The sequence below is a fragment of the Phodopus roborovskii genome, unplaced genomic scaffold, assembly GCF_943737965.1.
Source record: "Phodopus roborovskii unplaced genomic scaffold, PHOROB, whole genome shotgun sequence".
Taxonomy (NCBI): Eukaryota; Metazoa; Chordata; class Mammalia; order Rodentia; family Cricetidae; genus Phodopus; species Phodopus roborovskii.
Window position 1 is genome coordinate 5,269,005 of NW_026126571.1, and position 20,899 is coordinate 5,289,903.

Below are 20,899 nucleotides of genomic sequence, written 5' to 3' on the forward strand. Positions count from 1 at the left end.
TACTATGAGTTATAAGGTAGTATTCCTGTCTTCAGTACTGAGTCCTCACTTTGACATGGTGAGAAAAACAGCAGAATGTTGAAATACCAGACACGTTTTAAGAAGCCAAAGTCTAGTTAGAGTGAGGACAAGCTGTCAAATATGGCCACAATGAAACACAGTCAAGTTATGTATATGGGACAGTTTTATCAGGGAGGAACTTTTCCTGATAAAGCAGTGTGACCCTGAACGGTGGCTTTGATAGTCAGAGCTCTATTTGAATAGAGCATATGCTCTATTTGAATAGAGCATAAAGGAGCCCCAGACTAGAGAGTCTGTTTCTTTGTTAATTGTAAGTATAGTGGATATTTTTTCTTTATCTTCATTAAACTCATTGAAAAGATTCAAATAAATGTGTATACATCAATTTCTTCTGTTTGTTAGTTTACACTCCTGTCATAGGGAAATTTCATTATATCATTTTGATCATAATGTTCACTAAAAGACCAATATGTAGGATGTGCTGATAAATTCCTTGAAAAAGTAAATACATTTTCTCTTGTCCTATTTGGTAGAAGACTATGAACATCAAATAATGAAAAATTGTATTCAAGAGATGATAATACAGATGTTTTCTTCCGACTGCTGCAGTAAAACTTTACTAACCTAATTAGACACGGTACAATGCCAGATCTTTATAGCAGAAAGAAGTCCTCCCAGGATGCTCTCCTGACCTCTGCGAGCCCAGGAGTTTCATGCTTGCCTATTGACTGTGACAGTCACTTGTCAGCATTCTAGGAATGAATTCTGCAAACTTGTCCCTGTACCTAAGTAGTAATTCATATTTTAGTTGTCTAACAACAAAAGATGCTGCCTCCTTCTGGCTTCTTAACATGTCCGGCAGTTTCCACATATTTCTGTAACTCTTTGATATAATTTTTAGGGCTCATAAGAAAATACATTTTATACAGCAATACTCTTGAATGCTCTTGCCTGCTCTAATGATTTGCTTACAAATAACACATGGATACTACATTTCTCTGTACAACATTGGTCTGCACCAGCAATAAAGTTGTCATCAAGAGGAGACAATAGACCAGTTTGCATGGAGATAACCACCACTTTGTATTGTAGAAACTCAGAAGTTTATGGGGCCTCCACAAACATGATCAATTGCCACAGTAAAGTTGAGAGGCACTTGCAGTGGATTACTTTACTCTGCCTTCCAACAGGAGCTGCCTTGCTTGCTGGTCTCATGTTATGTTGCAGGGACTGTGTGGATAGCCCAGAGATGTGGAAGAAACAGACATAACTATTTCCATCATATCCAACTCAATTCTGCATTATGTCCATTAATTTATTCATGTCACTATAAACCCATCATGTTGTAGCAGTAAAGGCTAATTTCTCTGTCTTAAATATCCATGTTTGAATATGCCTATTTCTTTAGTGCATGTTTACATATGTATGAATGGAGGTACATGTGTACCAGAGGAGGTCAAAGGACAAAAATACTCTTTGTATTCTCTTACCTCTACTTCCCATCCATAAGATGGCTGGCATCATGGCACTCTTGGAATGTACCGATTTGTAAGTGACTCTGGATATTCAAGCTGAGATTCTCATGCTTGTCAGTTGAATATTTATCCCACTGACCCATTTCACCAGGTCTATATTACAATTATAAAGAGTTACAAATCCCATTTCTATGACAATAATTTACTTAAATTTTAGGTTATCATTAAATAAATAATATGTATTTATGTGCCCATTAGCTTTATGTTCATAGGAATAATAATTAATATTACATATTAGCAAAACAATCAAGTGGTTTAACGGCAAAACTCCATTAAAGAAACAAAGTTTAACACTGAGCCGAACTTCTGGAATACAGTTGCAGAGAGGGAGGAGTGATGAACAAAGGGGTCAAGACCAAACAGAAGAAACCTACAAAAACACATGACCTAAACAAGGGGGAGCTCATGCACCCCAGACTGATAGCTGGGAAACCAGCATAGGTCCCATTTAGACCCCCTGAATGTGGGTGTCAGTTAGGAGGACTGGGCAGTCTATGGAGCCTCTCATAGTGGATCAGTTTTTATCCCTAGTATAAAAATGGATTTTGAGAGCCCATCCCACATAGAGGGATACTCTCTCCACTTAGACACATAGGGGATGGCCTAGGCCCTGATCTTTGAAGATCCCCCATTTAAAGTCTCACCCTCCATTGGGAGTACAAAGAGGATTGGATAGGAGTTTGAGGGATACAGGGGAGGAGGGAGGGAGAAGGAACTGGGATTGACATGTAAAACAAGCTTGTTTTAAATTTAAATAAAAAATATTATTAGAAAAAAAAGTCATGCCAGTTGCAAAATAAATATAGTCTAAATATTTAAAAAATACTGTCCTGCCAGTAGTATTGGTGAAATCTTCTGGCCTCCATGTGTACTTGCACAAACATTGGCATACACACAAATATGTGGATATATTTTCAGACAGAAATAAAAATAAACTAATACTTTAATTAAGAAAATAATTTATACCAAAATTAATGGTTTATGAAGAATTATACTGTTGATTTTTATTAAAATTTTGAATACAGAAATATAATTTATTCTTGAAATTATTACTTTATATTAAGTTGCAGTTTAATTAAATATGTTCAATGAAATATTTTCATTGAACAAGAGTACTGCTTGTTTATGCAAAATATTTATAAATGTGAAATAAGATATTTCAACCTAGCACTGAGTTTAGTAAATTCAACCTCATGTTTCTGCTCCAAAATTATCTTAAGCCTCCTGATTTGCCCAATGATTTCAGCCGGGAGCTACCAAATTATTAAATAATGGATACACTTACAGTTCAATGGAGTTTTGATTTAGTTTGCTTTCATGAACCATCCAAATTACTTATCTAATACTAGAATGGTTTTTCAAAGAGCTACACCTATTAACTAATGTTAGCTATCCTCAATATGTCAATCAGTTTCTAGTGGTTACTGGCCTAAAGCCCCACATACTACATTCTGATAGGAAGCTGAACACTATAATGCTTTGCAAGTAGGGAATATGTCTGGAATTTCCAAAATTCTGCCTAGGACCGTTTGACAGTTATTCTATCCCTAGCGTTTTCAGTTGGAATTAAAACAAGATATAATATAAAAACCCAAATTATTTTCATTTATATTCAACAATCATGATAAAAAATAGTGTATTTCATGAGTAAAAATCCAGTCTTATTTCCAACTTGGTTCTTTCCTTATGCATGAAGTGCTTCTCCCAATACAAACAATTTGAGCAAAAAGTAAGGCATATTTGTTTTTGTTTTCTATTTAAAGAAAAGTAGATTTCCTTGAGAGGCAAGAATTGATTGCTCATCATTGAAGGAAGAACAGTACATGTCTGAGGGACCAAACAAAGGACAGTATGGTCATATGGAGGTCAGGACTGTTTTGAGATAGTGGTCTACTGGACATAACAGACCGCTGCAGTCATGAACACACAACATCTGTGGTTGCCTGTACAAAACGAGAACAAAATCAAACCAGTCAACACTCTAGAATGTAGCTATTGATGGTTGAGAGCAGCAAAGGTAGAGTTGCCTTTGTCACCAGTGTGCTGTTTGTGACAATTTGTGTCTTTATGTGATCTTCAAATATTCCAGGCAGTGGCTTCCTTTTGTTCCTTTCTGTTGTAGATCCAGACGTGACTTGACATTGAAACTGGTAGTCAAAATTTAGAAGTGGAAAGTTTCACATTACAGCATAGACTGTGCCTCACTGGATGGTTTTGTATCCATGTGCATTTGGGTAGCACTGATTTTTGATTTGGTGAACTATTAAAAAAAAAAAAAAAAAAAAAGAAGTCGCTGGGTGGTGGTGGCTCACTCGCCTTTAAACCCAGCACTTGGGAGGCAGAGGCAGCTGGGTCTTTGTGAGTTCAAGGCCTGCCTGGTCTACAAGAGCTAGCTCCAAAGCCACAGAAAACCCCTGTCACGAAAAAGGAAAAAAGCAAAAAAAGAAGTCATAAAATTGGAAATGACATATAATGTGGAGGGAGTGATCCAGGATATGTTGAATGAAAGTATGGGGAGATGGATATGAACAATATGCATTGAAAAGTTGAAAAAATACTTCAAACTATAAATCAATAATTTTAAAACAGCATTGCAAAAATAAAAATATCAATATGCATTTGGAATATTTTCTCTTTATCTTTGTATGTTTCTGAAACTATTGTAAGAAAAGGCTTACCCACCATCCACCAAAACTTTCTCTTTCCTTGCCAGTCCCATATTAGACACTATAGGGTAACCACCAGCTAGTCCAAATTTTCAAAATTATTTCTAATATATTATAACTCCAAAGGTGGAGGGCAAGTACAGGGTAGTGAAACATTACTGCATTTTATATCATTTTTATGAAATACAGACTTTTACAATCACTGTCAGAAGACAACTTAGCAATACTTAATTTTCACTTTAATTACCTCCATAGATTATGCTTTCTCACATCCTGTACAGATCCAAGGATACAGATAGTTTGGAGACAATCCAGGGCCAGGCAGTGAAAATGATTAAGATGCTGGGAAACTGGCTGTCTTGTTAAAGAGAGAATGAACTGGACAGACTAAAGTATGTTTGCAAGTAAAATTCAAATGAACAGAATTAGGTAGAAAATGGCTGAAGGAACTTGACTATGTATATGATAACTTAAAAATTATGAACTAAAGTTAGGCATCAGAAAAATGCAAGTTAACATACTTAGCTCCTTCATCTTTTTACAAATGTAAAAGGAGGAAATATGCTATTCTCTACTTGAAAATGTTACTGCGGTCAAGGGGATTTCTATTAACAGCATCTTCCATTCTTTGATTTGGGGATTTGGTTTCCTGCATGGCACCACACCAGCGAATTCCATGTGTGTTCTGTCTTTTAAAGTGAATGTTTTCATGAAATCACAGTTTAAACTGGGAACCACTGTATGAACATAAATACTGGTCTGGGACTCTGAACACTGACTGATGTCTGTGACTATATTCTGCGCATTGGCTTCTTTTGGTCCCTTTACTTTTGCAGAACCAGACGTGACTTAACATTTAAATTGGTAGTCAAACTTTAGAAATTGGAAGGGTTCCCATTACAGAATAGGTTTCTGTAGTTTCTGGGAAGCTATATGTAGAATGAAGTGGCATTCAGGTCTCTGTCCTCGCATGGACATGGGTATTGAGGCATGTAATATTGTATGTTTCCTTTGCATTAAGTTCTAGGTTAGTATAACACCATAATGGGTGCTATTCTTTGCTGAGAAATGACTCTGTCCTTGAAGCTATGCCTCGTGTAACACACTGAGCACACCACGAGCAAAACCAATTCTGTGGCTGGGGATATGGTTCAATGGATTTAAAGCACTTGCTCTTCAACTTTAGGAGCTAAATCCAGATGACCGGAACCCACATATAAGCCAGGAAGGTGGTGATTGTCTCTAATCTCAGCTAAGGCAGAAGAGCTTGCAGTAACAAACTGTATCTACCCTGGCTGGGACTGGCAAGAAGCAGGTTCAACAGAAGAGAACCTGCCTCGATAAATGCAGTAGGGATCAGTGAGGAAGATAGCCAGTTTTAACTTCAGCCTTCCGCACTCACGCATACACAAGTTCATCATAAACATGATCATACTTATATGAATGTAAACACCACACATGTATATGTATGCAAAAAGAGAACATTTATTTTCTCCAATACCTCTACTATAGCTGTACTATTTATTTGCTATTCCTGCACTGATTCATTTGTACTTTTGTGTAGTCCATAAGACAAATCCACAGCTTTTCCATTTGTCCTTGTCTAATGTCAGAAAGTTGTTGTCATTAGATATGAATTTGTACATGAAAAAAAAAAAACTTTCCAAAGGTCAGTTGAAAAAATATTGGCATTTGAAGCACGGAGGGATTAAGGTATTACCGTGCTGCTGGGACCTGACAAACCATTATGGATTAATTAATTACCAGATTGGATTTGTGTCACCAGTCATTCTGAGGTCACACATCAACGTGGGTATAGCATGCTGACGCCTGCCCTGCCGTGTTTCTATGCTTGCCTTTCTTGATGTTAATATACTAGATAAACAGTTCTGGAAAAAATTTAGAACTAACAAAATGGAAAAAAAAAATGTCCACTGCCACAAAATTATAGTGCTCACTTCCTTTATCTCCTATTACATTTAAATGCTGGTAATTGTAATTAAGGTTATGGTTTAGTTAGTGCCTTTCTCATTTTTTGAATCTGATTTTTTATCACCATTGGCTTAACAAATATCCAGCCATGAACTACTATGCTGTAATATCTTATGAATCCTAACTTTAAAAGCATGTGTATGAGATTGGGAAAATGGCTCTGCATGTAAGAGTACTTGCTTCACAAGCATTTAGACCTGAATTGAAATCCCCAGCATCTATTTACAGGGCGAGATGTGCCCATGGTTACCTGCAACCCTATTGATATGGACATCAGAGGCAAAAGGTTTGCTGTGGCTTTCTGGCTGCCAGCCAACTTCAGGTTCAGTGAGAACACTGTCTCTAGAGGAATAGGCAGAAAGTTATAGAACACAGCACTTCTGGGCTCCATGCACACATACATACACATGTACACATACTCTACCCACTCACACACACACTTACACACACACAAAGAATATACAGTATTAAACCACTCTGGCTTCATGTAATTTTCACTCCATTGAGGCAGCCACATAATGAAAATTAAAAAAAAAATTATCAATGACATAAAGTATTAAATTATTTCACATGAAAAATTCAATTGCAGGAAAAATGTTGTAAAATATCATATGATAATTTACATTTTCCCTAGGCTGTCTAGCATGTAAGCAAATGTTTTAATGACTTACTCTGGGATCAATACATGATGGAACCGAAAGGGTTCATTGCACAAAGGATACTTAATGACATACTTATTCAATATCTGTTCATATTATACATGGCTACTCATTGTGTTTGCATTAATTTACCAGATACAACAGTGTAATTCAGTTTGCAATGCCAATATTTTGGGCACTTCATACTTTTGCAAAATTTGCAATTAAGTAATTGCAAAACATCAAAAGTAATATGATTTGAAATCAATAGTGAAAGATTGGTAAGTATATGTCTGAAAGGTCTTTAGAGCTACGAGTTTAACACATACGGCCTTTAGTTTGTGCAAAACACCTATATTGAAAGGTAAAGCTAGGACTTGAGTGGTGGCCTAGGGTTCAAAACCGTGTACTGATCTTGCAGAGATCCTGCATTTTGTTCATAGCACCCACACAGCAGCTCCTAGCTGCCTGTAAATCCAGCTCTGGGGGAGCTTATACCTTCTTCTGGCCTTCAACAGACCCTATCAGCACTACTGTTTCCCTCTTAACAGTATTAGGACTGCCATACATGAAAGCTCCGTGTCAGCATTTGGAGTCATCCCAAGCATTTTCAGGCACACAATCAAATAAAAAAAAAAAAAAACTATATGTATATGTAATATATGACAATATAAAACCAAAATAATTTAATATTTTCTAAAAACTGTTGAATGGGGGTCTCCCTGTATTAGATAGTAACGTAAAATCCACGTGTGTGAATTTGACTATCCAAGTATTAAAAGGCCAAACATTTCAGACTTACTAAACAAACCATTGAAAATGGAATTCCACGGAACAAATCACGATAAATCATCTGCCCAATAACTGTTACAACAAATTATCTTTTGGAAACTTCTGCGGTTATTGATGATTGTATTCTCTTTTGTTTGATAATGAGGAACACGGGGAAGCAGAAAACCAACAGAAGCACAAAAGCAACATGAACTTTGCTAAATGTATAGCTTAAATCTAGTTTAATGCATTTCCCATAGCTACTTCTACGTAATTTCAACTTTTCTTCTATGACCTTAGCAAGCCAAGGTTTCTTCCAGATGAGCTGAGATATCATAGCCACTCCTCTCTCATGCCTTAACTATTCTGTATGGAAATTTTACTTCACGCATAACCGGCATTTAGAAAACATTATCCAGCAATTAAATTTGATTGATCATTGCTAATCAATTATTAGTTCTAGTTTGCCAAGCCCATTTGGCCTGGCTTGATATTGGCAATAAGCTAATGAGCAACCAGTGAATAGTGGCCTCATTATTGTTTCTTTTGCTGTTTTCAGGGTTCAAACTGCTTTCAAAGAGGTTGAGTCATGGAAGATTTACTATCAGCAATAATTTTGTCCCACAATTTGTTTTCTCCAAATTAAAAAAAAAAGTACACACGCACTTGCAACTACTTGTGTGTGTGTGTGTGTGTGTGTGTGTGTGTGAACCCAATGTAGGACTTTCCCATTACCTACTTGTGATTTTTCCACAAAGGGCTCAAGGTAAACCACTGATTATCTTCCAATTTGTCTGATTGTCTTCCTTTGTGTTTTAGTTTTCTCCACTAACACTTGTCAGAATGTATTTTACGTTGGTCTGATTTTGTTTCCTCATTCATGATTCGTCCAGTGGCAGTTGGACGTGTTGCCAACGCAGACTCTGGTGCAGAGATTGAGGATAAAATCTTACTTGAAGCCCATGAGGTGTCTGGTTTGGCACATTTTCTCAATTTTTTTTGTTTTGTTTTGTTTGTTTGTTTTTAATCTATACAATAAGGATAGTCAAAGCAATAGATCTTTTTCTTAGTCAATTTAATAGTTCAATGAACTATGTTTCTTAAATGTAGTATAAATGGATTCTTTTAATTGTATGTTATCATTACTACAATATCAATTGTATCACAATTCACAAAATTGTCATGAGAGTGTGTTCTTTATATAAATATTTAGGCAAGTGAACATTGCAGAGAAGACAATTTACCATATGACTTACTTTCTAATCCTCAAAAATACTGAGGGCTCATAGGATGTTTCAGCCAGTAAAGGTACTTACCACCACATCCGATAATGTGAGTTCAATAACCAGGATTGCCATGATGGAAATAGAGAGCTCCCTCACACAAGTGGTATTCTCACATCTATGGACATACCATAGCAATGTTCCTCTGTAAATAAACAAAATATAAGTATATTAATTCTTAAAGTCCAGTATAATGAATCTACTGCACAATCCAATATTGCTTCTTCCAGCCATTTACCTTTTCTCTTTCTAATACAAATGATTCTGTAGGCTATCATTCTCATTACTTAGATTCTAAGCCTTTTTTCCCCTAACATAGAGTTTTGGTATTCCCTAGAAAATGCAAGACAGAGGACAGTGTTATGTTGGGATAAACTTATAGGTGTGGGTCATTAATCACATATTAAAAGTGCTAAAGGAAAGACATTATTGACAATATATGAATTTGTTAATGAAAAACTATGCAGCTGGGTATGGTAGTATACATGTGTGATACCAGCACTCGTGAATCTGAGAAATGATGATAGTGTGCTCAATGACAGTCTGGATTACATAGAAAGAAATTTCTTCAGAAATATACAAAAATATACATACATACATTTATATATATATGCATATACATGATATTCTACTCTGATTTCTGTTTTTGTGATAAAATATAAAACACTCTGACCAAGAGCAATTAGGGTGAGGGAAGGCTTATTTCAGCTTAGAGGTGACAGTCTAACACCGAGGGAAAGCAGGGCAGGGACTCAAGTGATACCTTGAAGAAAAAACATGAAGGCATGCCCATTGCTGGTTCATGGTCTAGCTTATATTCAGCTTGGATTCTCCTAAAGTAACCCAGGCACACCTGTCCAAGGAAGGATGCTATCCACAGTAGGATGGGCCCTGCTGCATCAATTAACAATCATGGCAATTCCCCACTCCACCCCGTCCCCATCAACACATGTGATTACAAGTTAGTCTGAGCTGCATAATCTTTCAGTTGATGCTCTTCTCAGGAGTCTCACTTAAGTCAAGGTGGCAGTTAAAACTAACTAGAAAGCATGATACCGATAAAAAAAAAAAAAAACATTTTACAGAATCATGTACTCAAATGTTCCATGATAATTTTTAATCAATACTTTATAGTAAAAATTTCCTTACTAACAAAAAATAAATGAATAAAAACTTCTGCAAAACAGAAGTTTTTATTTAATAGGTTGTGGTATCAGCAACTTGCCACATTTCACATTAACCATTTATCAGTTACACTATTTATTATTATTCACATGCCACATTTAATGTCGTTTTTAATTTATGAAATACAATATTCAATTCATCATGAACTAAGAAGCAGCAGCTATACCATGGGGATGAGTGTATATACTTCTACGTGGCACAGAGATTAGGTTATAGTATGTCACCCCACACAGGCTGTCTCCTGTTATTATACAAGGATAAAACTCTTTTAAATTCCTGCAACTCAAGTTCTACAAGACTGCCCTAATTGTACTGCACATTTTGTGTGAATCTCATCATTTTTTCTCATTCTATTCTTGCTTCCGCAGCCAATCCAATATCTCATATTGCATTCAATTTTCACATTCCTTAGTCTCTAAAGTCATGGCTTCCATTACTTTGTTCACTTGAAGAATATCATTTGGCTTGATGTGTTCCAGCATCTTCTTTGGGTGACAATACTGTGCATTTTGTCAGTGCAGATTCTACTGCACTTTTCATCCTTCATAGGTATCTTACTTCACTGTGTCTTGTTGACAGTGATGTTTACCTTGACTACATGTATAGGATGTGGTGTGTCAAGTATCTCTTCTGTCCTGTTACAAATGGTAGCATGAAACTGCAAATCTGTAACTTTATTTACTTCTATACCATGAAGATTTCTACTCATCTTCTCCCTCCATGTTATTTAGCAATTTTAGAGTGCACCAGTGGATCTTTCCTGCAAGAATTATCACTCTACCATATGTCCCAATGATGACTGCAGATTCCCCTCATTCCTTTTACATTATGAATTGGAGTGCTTCTGTAAGAAAGAGCTGTCCTTTCTCTGTAATCTGCATTCTTATGCATTATTCACTCATTTATTTACATCAAGACAGACTCATAGATATTTATTTATTCTTTGGATACAGTCCAAAAGCTTCCTTCATTTTGGCAGCCAAGTCATTAAGTTTGGGTCCTGTATCTACTCAATATGCTCAAAATTTTTCCCATCATTCTAATTCCTAAAAGATTGCAATTAAACATATTCATTTAATCTATCCTTTCAAGTGAAAAGTGGCAATTTACCAAAGGAGAAAACTATTTTTCTTACAAAAACAATTCTTTAGAAAGTTTGTAAATGCTTGATACTCTTTCTAATTTAAATGCTTTTAGGCACAGCACTGTCAGCCATAAAAGTTATGTCTGGGGCTAAAGAGCTTCTGCAGCACATAAAAAGACATATTGTTCTTTGAATGGAGGTGAAATGAGTTTCCAGCACTCACATTGGAGGCCTCATAACTACCTTGAACTCCAGACCCAAGAGAGCTGATCATATTTTCTTCTCTCTGTGGGAACCTATATAGATGGTGTTTCTATTTTATCTGTTCCCACAGCCATTTAGCCTCAAATAAGCACAAAGAGACTTATATTAATTACAAACTGTTTGGCAGATGGCTCAGGCTTCTTACTGTCTAGCTCTCTCTTAATTATTAACCCATAGTTGTTAATTGATGTATTTCTACATGGCCTTATTTTACTGGAGAATTTCCAGGTGTCCCACCTTTCCAGTAGCTAAATGGCATCTACCTGAAGGCCCCTCTCTTGTGTCCTCTCCCCAGAATTCTCCTTGCTTTCTGCCTGGCTACTGGCCAGTCAATGGTGTCTTCATCAACCAGTAAGGAAAACATACATAGAAAAGGACACCTCCCCACTACCTATTCTCACAAGTACATGACTTCACACAGGCACACACACACACACACACACACACACACACACACACACACACATATATATATATATATATACATATATATGTACACATACATTTTAAATTTTAATCTTTTAAAAGTCTGGTCTGTAGGGTTATTAAGATACCTAGCATTTCCAAGTATACAGTGATAATCTCTTTTTATTAAAGATTTCTTTTTATTTAGACTGTCATATATTATAGTTTCACATATTTGAAAAGTATAAAATACATTTTTAATTATTTTTTTATAACCAAGTCCATTTAAATGAAAACAAACAACATTTATAAACAATATTTGGGATAATCTTTTAAACTATTCAGTGGTCACCCCAGAAGAGGTCACAGCTCACAGAACATGAGAACCTGGATCATACTTCACAGCCTGCTGGCAGCTCATCAGGTTGGAAAGTGCCCCTTAAAAGTGATGTGGTACAAACCTCTTCCGGGAATATGGTATGCTGTCTTAATTCTCTTTGCTTCTTGGCTTCTCTGAAAATTCTTTGCAGCTTTATTGCTTACTCTAGAACAGAGATGCCTAGTGAATCTGGTCAATTTCAGGGACTTCCTGGAGCTATTTTCGGTTTTAACCTTTCTGTATAAGGAACATCCCTGTAAGGTGGAATGTTTCAATGTTGAGAAAGAAATTGTTACACAACAGGGGAACATCTCTGAGTCCAGTTCCTTTCATAACTTTTCACTCTGTCAAATTATTTTCAGGATAATATCTATGAAGAGATGAACAAAAGAGTAAGGAAAGTATTAAAAGTATCACTGTACAGACTCATAGAGTTCAGCACTAATGTCTACAAGTTCACAAATTGAAATGTGACCTAGAATACCATGCACAAAAGTGATTATTTCATGCAAAATTTGGGACTAACTTCAGAAATACAACACAAAGTGTGCTTTCTTCCTTTGCAAATCAGGTACCTTCATTAAACTATGACTCTTATCTCTCAAATGAAAATTATCATTTACAATTCACTGTTTATTGTTGTTGTGGTTGTGGCTGTTGTAAAATCTTCAACAGACTTGTATTTTATTATAGTACACTATTTTATCTATATGTTGTGTGTGTGGGGAGGGGGCTCATACATTTGTACAGATGCTCATGGAGATCAGAAAGTCTCAGATCCCCTATTACTAGGAATCTGGTGGTTTGTGAGCTGCCCTTTGTGCAGACTGGGAACAAAAACCCAAGTATTTTGCAAGAGTAACAAAAGTGTTCTTCACCACCATGCCATCCTACAAGCTCCTTCAATATAACTTTAGTAATTAAAAAAAGTGAACGTAAGCCATTATAGGATATTTTAAAGAAATAGAGGGAACTATACTAGTATTTGGCTGTGTTCTGTTCATTCATTATACTTATGCTAATTTAACTGTTTAAAAGTACTTCCAAAAGCTTTTCAATCTGAGGTAATCCTGTCTGAATTAAGCTAATTAAAAAGATGTCCCAAACTGATTCAATTATGATTTATCACACATGTGACAGCTTGACTGCCAAAGATTTTTTAAATTCAGAACTCGCCAACTCCAGAGAAAATATCTGCACCAGAAATACAAAGATTTTACTTAACACTATTCAGAAGGCCTTTTAAAATTCATCATACCTGCTTTAAGAATTAATAAAGATGAAATATTTATATTTCAATGAGCATTTCTCCCTTCATCCCCTTTCATCTTTAATTTGGTCCTGCAGGGTAAATGTGCTTTGAGCTATGAAACAGATCCTTGAACTTCACAGAAGACCAATATTACATCATCTTAACAAGAACCACACTCCAAACATCAAAAAGCATAGAAATATGCCCAGGAGGAAACTCTAAATATCAGACCCAGGTTGACTTCAAGAGCCTTTCAATTAATATTTGGGTTTTGTGGAGAGTAGCAACATGTAGCTTGTTGTGTGGAATATTTCCAGGATAATGTGGCCATCTACCAGATTAAGCCCAGTTTGCTTTAGATGGCTTCTGATTTCATACTTCAGTTTTTTACCACACCCATTAAAATGACTAACCACTAGAAAGCAGCTTTCCAATATGACACAGTCTAAGAAAAAAAAACTAAGACCTAATTTTCCTCATGTTATTTAAATAGCTTTGGAATAGAGTTTATTGGTATAATATCACACATCTCATTGCATGTCATACCTCCAATAACATTATTTGGAAATTCTACTTTCATACATTAATACAAAAAAGATTAGAACTCAAAAGATTAAGCATCATTATTCTTTAATTTTATATATTCCAAGGTGACTTCAAGTCAGCTTTCTCCAAATGTATACAATGTCCTATTTGGCTTGCCACTGATTAATAGTCATGGGGTCATTGCAGTGAAAAAAAATCTTGTTGTTATTCTTTTACCATGTATTGTGTATATGTGTAATGCATGTGTATGATGAGTGTGTGTATGAGCACATTACTATGAGTTCAGGCTCACATGTGCCGAAGTATACACATGGAAGTCTGAGGATCACCACTGATGTCACAGCAATTTTTCATTGTCTGATTCAAGATCTCTTTGTTCTTCATTACTGTACAAACCAGGCTGTCCCTCAAGCATCCTGGGATTCTCCTGCCTCTGTGTATCACCTTAATACTCTGAATGATACAGGCTACTGTGTATGGCTTTATGTGGATACTGAACTCGGGTCCTTACTCATACTAAGAGAGCAAATACTGTACACACTGAGCTTACTCCCCAGTCTTAACAGTCTGAATTCTGACCTCTCATATTTAAGCACAGTTTTGATATCTGCCAGCTATGTAAAGAGAAAAATTTACTCCAATGGCTTCTATGTGCTATAGCTTTAGTCATTTACATAACTTCATACATGGCATGAAGAAATTAAATTGCCATAAATTATGTGGTACTTGTGTGAACGGATGGATGGATGGGTGAGTGAACTAATGCATATATATGTGTATATTAAATATATATATGTATATATATATTACTGAAAATGCTAATAAATTTGCATAGTTGTATGAACTTTCTTGTATTTAATCTGTTCTGGTCCAGATATTTGAAAAATATGGTTCTTAAATAGGTAGAATTTAAAACATGTTCTCTTTATGCAGTTAGCAAACTCTTAATTATTCTTTTTTATCAAACCATGCTACTTTCCTCATCTACAATGGTATCTGTCTGGAAAAACATGAGATAGTTTTCAACTTTCATTCAGTTTTATTTGTGTCTGCAATATGTCATAGCACTAGTTGTATTTAAATTCAGTTTATTATTTTTAAGATTTATTAGTTTTAAGTATGCACATGTCAACAGACACACACATTGTTTATGTAAGTATGTGGATATGAGAGCTGTGTACACAATGCTAGACGAGGTCCTCAAACATCCTGGAGCTGGAGTCACAGACTATTGTGAACTACCCAACATAGGTGCCAAGGACCAAGCTTGGGTCCTCTGGAAGAGCAACAGAGCTTATAACCAATGAGCCATCTGTCCTAGGCCATGTTTGGTTTTTATACTTCTGACCAATAGGACTTCATGAGACCTGCAATGTAGTGTCACCTGAGTACCATATCCATATCTTCAGCAGTTGTGCCCTTACAGAAGAAATAATCATGCTAAACTCTGTGAAACATTGCCATGTTTGGTTTCTACTTAGATTATTTAATATTGATAAATTGGATGCATGCCACTACCAAGAAACAATTTTCTCTAATTGTCATATTCAATAGTGACTTCGTTGAAAAATTCAAGTCTCTAGAGACCTGAAACAATTCTTTATCAACATTTTGACATTTTTTTTAAAGTTACTGACCTAAATTACCCAATTTTCTAGAAAATTGAATCATAATGATGCTTAAATTTATACTCACTTTCACTGCTTCTCCTCCTGTTCTGTTTACCATGCAAGCACAAGTCATACACATCCTAATCACAAACTTGGAGTAAACATGTTTATGTTTTGTTTGAATTTTTTTTTTACCAAAGAACAAACTGTGCATTTTGTATTCTCAATTTCCCATCTGTTATAAACATTTAATCTTTGTATTTACATGGGTATCTATTTGTCTGTTTTTGTGTATTAACATAAGTGTTTACACATATATGTGCAGGCCCATACATGCAGGCCCATACATATATACTGTGGAGGCCAGGATTCAATGCTGGGTGTTTCCACCTTATTTTTTTTTTTTTGAGACATTCTCTCATAGATTTTGCTAGCCTGGCTAGTGAAAAAATTCCATGGATACTCCTGTCTCTGCCTTTCCACTGATGGCTTAAAAGAATTTGATTTGAACCCTGATGATAGCTGCACTGACTGAGCCATCTACCCAGACTTTGTGACTTTGTTACTGTTTTCTTTCCCTTTTTTTTAACTTGCACTTTAAAACACTGCATACTTGATTTTATTTCATCCTTTGAAATTCAGACTACATTTTGTAGCTGGTATTATAAAGATAAGCAATAAAAACAAACCACAAAGTTGTGTACATAAACTTTATGCCTAATATAAAGGAGACATTTTTTTCATAGATTTGATCTTAGTGACATTAGAAATGCACTGGTTAAGCCAAGTCTTTAATCACAGCCACTCAGGAGACTGAGACAGGAGGCTGCCCTTCAAAGATGCTTTATGTCACTGGAAGAATTCAAGGCCAGCTTGTTCAGCCTAGTAAGACCTTATCACAAGATAAAATGTACAAAGTGGGTTGAGTATATAATCAGTGGTGCAGTGCTTGCTTGAATGTTCTCATCCCCAGTGAGGTAAAAAGACAGATAATAGCACACCACAGCATATAGTGGTAGTCTAGACCAGTCACAGCCATACAGGTAGAAACTATTTGCACCTGGAGTTAACTAACATCTTGGCAGCCTTTCTCATCCAGCAGAGAGTCAGTATCTTTGCTATTCATGCAATAGAGTTCTATCTCTTATCACCTTTCCTGCTACCCCATAGAACCTCTCAGCCTCCTAGAAGGGCTTTAATTTTCCAGTCTATTGAACCCGATTGTTCTCTCTTAATTTGTGGCTTGAAATTTTAAATGAAGGTTCATTGCTCCGTTTCTCAATATCTTCTACAGATTACTTAAAATATAACGCTGTCCCTGTTTTTATCTTCAGCTGGTTAAAACGTTAAAACCTTGAAACCGGAATGTCTGAAGTTAATCCCAATATCCCCCCTCCAACTATTCTAATGTATTTCGTTTCTAAACATAGGCCACAAATTCAGTCATCCCCGGTGCTGAGGAGATGGCTCAGCAGTAAGCATACTTGCTGTTCTCACAGAGAACCTGAGTTTGGTTCCCAGCATCTGTCTGGCTGCCCACACCCTCTGCAATCCCAGCCCCAGGTGATCTGATGTTCTCTTCTGTCCCCCACAGGCTACCTTTACTCAACTCCTCATACTCTCCCACCACATACATATACATGTAATGAAAAATAAACACCTAAGAAATAAGCAAAAGAGTTATTAGTCATAGTTCAGGTCATTGTCATGTACAAAGGTCTGAAATCTCAACATGCTCAGTAATTCCCGAACCTAGCATCTCTCCAGTCTCTACAAGCATGGAGTACAGAACAATATTATCTCTGCAAAATTTTGACAAAAACTACTCTTGAACTCTAGTAGTGCCTGTTCTCCCTTCCACATCCTGCAAGCTAATATAGTCCTCTAGACAAACGCCACATGGAATGTTCTAGTATTCTGAATTCCCATAGTCCACTCAAAACCAATAATCACTTTGGAGGTCTCCAGTCTCCTCGGCCCTTACTGCTTTTCTCTATAGTGCTGTAGTCAGCGCATGAATTTTATTTTAATCCTCCAAACATCCAGACCCCTATCTTGTTTTTAGGGCTATTCATGTGCATTGCTTTTCTGGTTGTTTCCATCTTCAATCATTTTTATCTGTATATCAACTTAATGTCTATTTTCAGTGCACAGACACTGAATCATTATTGTACATTGATGTGTTGATGTTTCTCAAAATTACACAATTCAGAAAGGCACAGGACATATTTATCTTGTTTATTATTTCATCCAAGTAATTTTATGAGAGAGAAGTGCTACCTATTTCTCAATAAAGCATCTATATATTTAAATGCCTACAATTCAGTAGGGATCAATAAACATTTTTCAAATGAGGGGAAATCCATTTCCATATTTCCTTTCTACTTTCATATTTTGCATCATATCCTACAGGTTTCCAAGAAATGTACTCAAGTGTCAGATGAAATTCATTCCTTTTCCTCTATTACCTGCATCTATTTTAATATATGTGATATTGTGTCCTAAATTTTCCACGAGTATACATTTTCTTTTATGTTATAATGCTACCTAATGGACATTTATTTGTCTTTGCTTTTAAGTGTCACAGAAGTCTTATGATTTCAGTGTTTTCCCATTTATGCTTTTACCTATTTTACCTTTTTTTTTTTTTTTATTTTTTAAGCAGGGAGCCATCCAGGCACCCAACTACATTTTGATGTAGTCAATTTTCCCTAAAAGCCAACTTGGCTATAACCAGACTTGTCTAAGCTGTCTTTTCTTTGGGAGCATGATGCATTTCTAGCCAGCTCCCGAATGTTAAAAGTCCACACAGGGGACAGACTGAAGCCCTGTGCTATGGAGAAATGATGCTGTCATTTGGCTTTCTCTTTGATGTGTAGTAGCACTTGACCTTGGACTCTGGGTGCACTGCACCATGACTGAGTCATAGCTTCAGAAGTATACAGACAGAGTAAGCTGTTTCTGTGCTTTCACTGACTGCACCCTAACAGACTCAAATCCCCAGAGTGTCAGCGAGACCCTTCCAGATGCCATGCTGCATCTTTTTAAAACAGCTTCTGGTCTATTTCTTTAAAACAATTTCCTGTATTTAACATGCACAGTGAGTTTTGTTTTGTTGTTTGTCAGTTTAAAAGCAAGCTGTCTTTCCCAAAAGACCGATAGTTTTATCTTCATTTCAAGTGATGGATCCAAGGTTAGAAATAGGGAAGGGCAATTCATGACCCCCTGACCCGCATTTTGCAAACTACTTCTGTACTCTTCAGTTACCTGCACCGGCACCCAGGTAAACTTTGGAGAGAAATATATATTTATAGAAAACAAATGGAAGTAAAAATCCACAAAATTTTAAAATTAGTTTTATATTTTTGTCATTATACTTGTATTTGAAACATTATTTATTTATTTATTCTTATTTTACATATTGATCCAAGTTCCCTTCCTCCCTCTATCCCTCCCTCCAATGCCCCCACCACCCTCCCATCCCATTCCCTTCCCCCACTCCACAGGAAGGGTGAGTCCTTCCAGAAGGAGTCATTTTGTATTTGAAGCATTTTATACTATCTTCTATTAATCAATTTCATTAATAAAATAAGAAAAATAAATAAAATATACTATTTAAAATTGTCATATTCTTGGATCTGAATGTCAACTCTAGAACTTTTCTCATTCTCAATTTTAAACATTTTCCTTGTTTAATTTGTTAAGTGTATGCATGTCTATACACACGGTGTTGTCTGTGGAAAACAAAAGGGGCATCTAATGTTCTGGGCAATATAGGTAGTTGTAAATTGCCTTGTAGGGGTGCTGTTAACTAAATTCCACTCCTCCGAATGAGCATCCAGTTGTTTTAACTACAGAACCTCCTCTCCAGAACATTGCCTGTCATTTTCATAAACTGAAAACTGCCTTTTAGATGAATACTGAGATTTTATTTGGTCACTTCTGATATATTCTTCTTCTTACTGTAAATACATAGCAAACAAAAAAACATGTACAAAATATACTTCTTCTTAATTAGATTTAAATTCACAATATAATAGCATATTTTCTGGCTGTGTTTATTTGTATTTGAAAAGTTTGAAATACTCATGTTGATAGTAACAGTAAGTACAAAGTTTCAAAAATGTTTTCAACTCCATTCCATTTTATGAAAGTCCGTGTGAGAAAAGAGATAAAGTAAGCTTCAGTTACACATTGGAAATTTGATAACGAACCCTTCCAAACTGTTCACATTATGCTCTCATGGCAATAACATCTCCAAAGAGAAATATGGAGGGCTATGAATACCATCAAAATGCCCTGCTCTCATATTTATCAATAGATGGTAGATATCCTTTTGGGGATGAGATGGTTCTATTTCAAATGCAGATGCTGCTAAAAATAGCTGGCATTAGGAATAAGAAACATGAAGAAGGACATTTTCTCTGTTAGTTTAGGGAACTAGACAGGCATCCATTACTATAAATAGTAGTTAAGGATTATCAGAAAATTCTAACAGGGATGTTATCACTACCAGCAACTCTTCCCTCCTTGCCCCATTTGCTCTGACTTTCCCAAGGTTCTTGAATCATCTGTGCTTCTTTGCTCCATCAGTTATTTCCTCCTATGTTAGATTTTGGTTCTCAACTAAGAAACCTCCACATAGAGAACAATAATTAATGTTCACAATGATTCCAACTCATGGCAATCAAAGGTAACAATAATTTGACAAGATATTCATGTTCTTTCTAGACTCTCTGTAATATTTTTGGGTAGGCTGTCCCTCAACAGGATCACTGGATGACCTTAAACTTCAAAACCATCATCAAATGGATCAGTTTGGACCAAGTACTTATATCTGTGTCTTGGGTTTTCTGGAATACTTTGACTAGCTCACTTAAAGGGGAGAAATTTGTGAGCAAATGGTCTGCAGACTAGGAATAAAAGTGTAATTTTTTTTGGATACTCTCAATACTGTTTCTGATGACTCTATCCACATTCTCAAAATCTGAACCTTACCGTGACTTGGACGTAGTGTGTTTTCCAGCAGATTCTCATCACTTCTCTTTTCTAGATACCCATGTATACAAACTTGCCATGTTTCACATGGCATCATCCATAAGGATCTTGGAATTCTCAAAATGGTCTAATAGCAAACTCATTACTACTATACAGATGTTATCTCCAAAGAAGCCTGTGTACTGAGATACTGGCAATAAAGACCTCAAGATTCCTTATTTGGGAGGATACTCTAAACAATAAAGTGCTTCCTTCTGCTATTATGGGGGA